The sequence below is a fragment of the Carya illinoinensis genome, chromosome 11 (genome assembly GCF_018687715.1).
Source record: "Carya illinoinensis cultivar Pawnee chromosome 11, C.illinoinensisPawnee_v1, whole genome shotgun sequence".
Lineage (NCBI taxonomy): Eukaryota > Viridiplantae > Streptophyta > Magnoliopsida > Fagales > Juglandaceae > Carya > Carya illinoinensis.
In genome coordinates this window covers 3,806,298-3,811,556 of record NC_056762.1, presented here as the reverse complement: position 1 = coordinate 3,811,556, position 5,259 = coordinate 3,806,298, and positions in this window count along the sequence as shown.

Below are 5,259 nucleotides of genomic sequence, written 5' to 3'. Positions count from 1 at the left end.
TATGTGGCAAAGGAAAAGATCAGTAAGAAGATTTACTTGGATGTTTCTATTAGATAGAACTCTACATATCTGATGTTGAGTACTGTTGAAAAACATAAAGACTAGTGAACTCCACTAGTGATGATTGGAAAAATGCACGGATTTTTATAGAATTGTTGAAAATTTTTTATGATGTTACATTAAACATTTTTTGTTTTTTATATGTGATAACTAATGTATATTTTAAACAACTTTACACAATTGAAAATTCATTAAATAATATGTGCTTGAATAATAATGATATTGTTACTAGTACTATGGGTATAAATATGAAAAGTAAGTATGACAAGTATTTGAGTAGTACAAATAGATTCAACTTGATAATATATATTACTTTATTCACAATACAATATAATGGCAATCAAGTTTTAGTTGCAAAAGTGCAAAGGATGATGAGTTATCGGATAAGATAAGAGGACAAAGTTAATATATGATGCGCCCCCCATGCATGACCCAGATGCAAAAATTCCTGTTGAGGATCATGCTGAAGATCCTCTGCCTTAATCTAAGGCTTTCCATTTGTATATTCATTGACCCGTAATTATAGCAGTTCATTATTCTTTCCATTCATTTGTAATCTTTCCATATACAATATGTAATTACGTCTATATATAAAATGGACTCACTACTGAAATAAGTGGTGGTTTTCAAGGAAAATTTTAAACGCAACTGGGGTATATCCCCATTGCGTCCTCGGTGCCTACGTGGCATGAAAATGTAAAAGACGCCGTTTACATTTTGGAATCAAGCCAGGTTAGACTTTTCAATTCCTACATTTTTGTTTTCTCTCGTCTCTCTCGTCCCTCTCATCTCTCTCTTCTCTCAAGCCTCTCATCTCACATGAACCCTAACCCTAACCCACACGAACCCTAACCCATAGAACCTAGGAAACCCACACGAACCCTAACCCAAAGAAGCTGTGAACCCACTCGAACGTTGAGAACCTGTGAACTGTTCAGTCTTCTCCCCGTCGTTCTCCCTCTCTCCCAAACCTCCGTCCCAGTTGTCTTCACCCCTGAGGCCATGACGGGACACGAACCCGGTGGTCACGAGTCTCTGTTGGAGAATCCAGGTTTTTTTTTTTTGTTGCTTTTAGTTTTATGAATGAAAGTTGGGATTGTGATTATGAGTTTTAAAGTGTTGATTAGTTGATTTAGAGATTTTGTTTGATTTTGATTCCGTTTATTTATATATTTTGAAATTTGAATTTTTTTTATTCATCTTTGTACCTTAGAATCTGGTTTTGGGCTTGACTCGTGGACAATAAAAAGGACATGTCAACAACACTGCCAGCTTTAGAACAACCGTTTGAATGGGTTAAAAAGCTCTAATGGACCCAACCCTTTAAAAAAAAAAACTCTGGTGCTTGATAATGCTTTACTTTTTAGGTTTTGTCATGAACTAAATACTTGGAAATTTGTGGCAAAAGTATGTGCCCTACCTTGGACCAACAAAAACTTATTTCAAACAAGTAAAAATAGTTGGCATGTGTGCTGGAACCAACAAAAACTTATTTCAAACAAGTAAAAAAAAGACAATTCTGCAACTCTATTGCTTGAAGTTTTCGAGATGTGTCCATAGCATGTGAAACTCGTACAAACTTGTTAACAACAATAAGAAGACAAATGGAACTTGTCCATGCCCACTTACCAATTCCATGGCTGATAGCTGTAGCTCATCATCCTAAACAATAATGGAACATAAGCTATAGGCATATTCCAAAAGCTAAGAGATTATTAGAAAACTTGTTTGTTTTGGTTCTAAAAAATAATCTATATTTAACCGCAATATGAATCCAGTTCCATTCAATGAGATTATTGGTGATCTTTTGTGTTGTAATGTGTTCAAAATATCATTCATTTGCTGCTACCACTTCAAAAAAAGATCTATGGGGTGCAATGTTGAATACCATGATATAATTGAGTGTCTTCTCTAATACCAATTGATTTAAAGTAGAGTAAGAGCTCAAGGTCTGATATTCAAGTATCAATGAAGACATTTGTCAAAACTTGCTGCTCTTCATTAATTATTCCATCATTATTCAACTGTTATTCAATTATTTTATGGGGTTTCATCTTAGAATGTCAAAATCATCTTCATCATCTTTTCCCAAATGTACTTTGGGAAAAGAATTGTGCTTCTGCGAGATCAAAGCCACATTGAAATAGTCAACTATTACAAAATCCTAGATGACCATTCTTAGGGTGTTCAAAGTATAATACCCAGGTAACTACATTATTTGTTGCCTAAAATATTTTTTATATATAAGCATTAATATACTGTGCAGTTCATACATTTCTAATATATGCATGAAATGAAATGAGCATGACTTACTATACTGTAAGTTTTTCAAGTGGTTGGATGGTAATGAAGTGACTAAGCTATAAGTTTGAGAATGAATTGATGAAGTGTTAAAGAAAGAGAGATATCGAGAAGATACTTAAGCTACTCAAAAAGAGGGAGATTGAGCTCTGTAAGATAGTAGATCGCCTCGAGAGGATGCAAATGGTGCTATCCAATAAAAGCGACGAGGTTACGCAAAAGGAGTTGGTGCTTAAGGCACAAGAAGCTAAAAGAAGGCGTTAGGCACGCTACTTTGGATTTATTATTGTTTTGTATTTGTACATGCATTTTACCTAGTGTTATATAAGTAATTTGGAATTGTTGTTAGTAGTTCTGTGTTTTAGTATTGGACTTGTGCATTTGTATTAGCCATTCAGTAGTTTGGAATTATTTTAGTGGTTATGCAAAATTATTTTGTGGAATATTATCCTAGTTATGTAACTGAGATTCAGTTTTAATAATTGTATCCATTTTGCCACTTTATATATGATCTTAAGATATGTTTGGTTTGGAAATATAGAAATCTTCATTTGTTTGAGGATACAAAGAGTACAATTCTAGAAGTTGTTAATCAATGTCTTAAATATGTGACCAATTTCAATGCTATTAAAATCTCTCAATTGATTGTGGAAGGTTACTGATGATATTTCACTTGGATATTGCTGGGTTGATATGGGAAGTGGATTCATTGAATGTAATTGAAGCTGTAAAATTCTTATTGAGCTTTACCATGTTGGAAGATAGGGTAATGAAGTTATAATGCAAAAAATATTCAATACACGTTCAGCTTGGGATTTACTGAAAGAAGGAAGACCGTGCACAATTTTGGAATCTCAAATGACAATTTCCAAACCCTCAAGACCATGTAGAATAAAAGGAATCATTTCTGCCCCGATATACAAACATTCGTCAACTAAATGAAGTAAAAACAAAGAGACAAACTTCTAGTTGAAACATCAATGACATCTTATTAAGCATAAAATCCGGTAGACAATATCCACAAATCACATAAACACTTTTTATTCCTTGTACCCAATGTCCCAAGTTACATCAAAATAGAATACAATCAATGTCAACTTGGCAACATCACTATTTATCCCAAACAACACAGAATGAAACACGACCTCCATCAAGTTAGCAGCAGCACGACACCTTCTATTGCATCTCAGGAAACCTCAACTAACAGTAATTGTTTCATCACCGTGCATTTGCACTTGCAATGCAACATATCCACGTTTATAAATACAAATATTAATACATTTTTGCTACCTGGGATGCTATTCCTAATTTCCTATAATAAAAGGAATCATTTCTACCCCCATATACAAATATTCTTCAACTAAATAGTGTAAAAACAAAGACACAACCTTCTAGTTGAAACATGCATGACATCATCTTATTAAGCATAAAATCAATCAGAAAATATCCACAAATGACTCCTTCAAGCCTACATATCCAATAGCACAACAAAGTGCACGATTCAAATGCCTCAAATACACAAAAAATAGCGAAATCTACAAATCCAAGTGCACAACAAAGTGCCTCAAGTCTAAACTGGTCTGCAAATCTAAGAGCACAACAAAGGGACTCAAATACACAAAAAATATTAAATCCACAAATCCAAGAGCACAACAAAGTCCCTAAAATATATTCAATACACACATGTTTCTTGGAATACATTCAATACACAAATAAATATCTTCACAATCCCAACCATCAAATAAGAATCAATTCATTGCAACGGTTGTGATCCGTCCAACCCAAAGTGCATCAATTGTGATCCATCCAACCCAATTTGCATCTGTAAATAATAAACCAAAATATTAATCAATCTAATAAATATTAGTATTAAACTCGGGGAAAAAATGCACAAATCCATTTACACTTTCTTGACTCTGCATCACTATTTCTCGAGACTGGATTCCATTAATGTCTATAGCCACACTTTCTCTTCCCAGAATAGCCTGCTGGAAATCAAAGGTAAATATATAGTCAAATATTGGAACTTAGTAATAAATATAAACTTATTAATATACCTGCATGTGTCCAACATTGGAGAGATCCATCTCAGAAGGGCTAAATAAACTCCTGCATACCTTCGCGACAGGTGTATCTCCTTTATCCACGACCCGGGTATCTCCTCCATCCCGCTAATAATTATTTAACAAATAAATATACATTAATCTTTGAATTAATAAAATATAAATAAAAAATGGATATTAAAATATCTACAGCTCTTTACGCTTCCCCTTTGTTGGTGCTTTCTTCGTCTTTGCTTTAGCTTTCCACATGTCTATCTCCATCCTGGATGCTCTCCTTAGAGATGGAAGTCTGCCTTTGCCTCGCACAATACGTGGACTGTGTACTTCCCAGAACACTCGACCGTAGTGTCCTTTGCCGTACTATCAACATTGGAACCAATTTGAGTCATCGATGGGGGTTTTTCATTGGCACGATACAGCTCAATCATTACATATAACTTAGTTCTCGCATCCTCGGTATGCTTTCTCGAACCCGTCACATGAGTAATCATCTAATAACAGATACCTAAAAGACTTGAATATCTATTAAAATCTGGCCATTGTTCCCCTTCATCATAGCTTCTGTGGATTAATGTGTATTGCCTTTTAATATCCTTCCTCCATTGATCTAAAATGTGCATTTCTGGAAAATATTTAATATTGTCACACTTGAATATGGCCAAAATGTGCCAACATAATATCTCCCTCATCTCAAATAATCTACAAGAGCACTTTGCAACTGCATCTTCCTCACTAAAGTCCACAAAATGTGTAATCAACTTAGTGAACTCTTCCAAACAAACTTCATCCTCAACCATATATGTCTTTACTGCACCATCACTTTTATATAACTTTG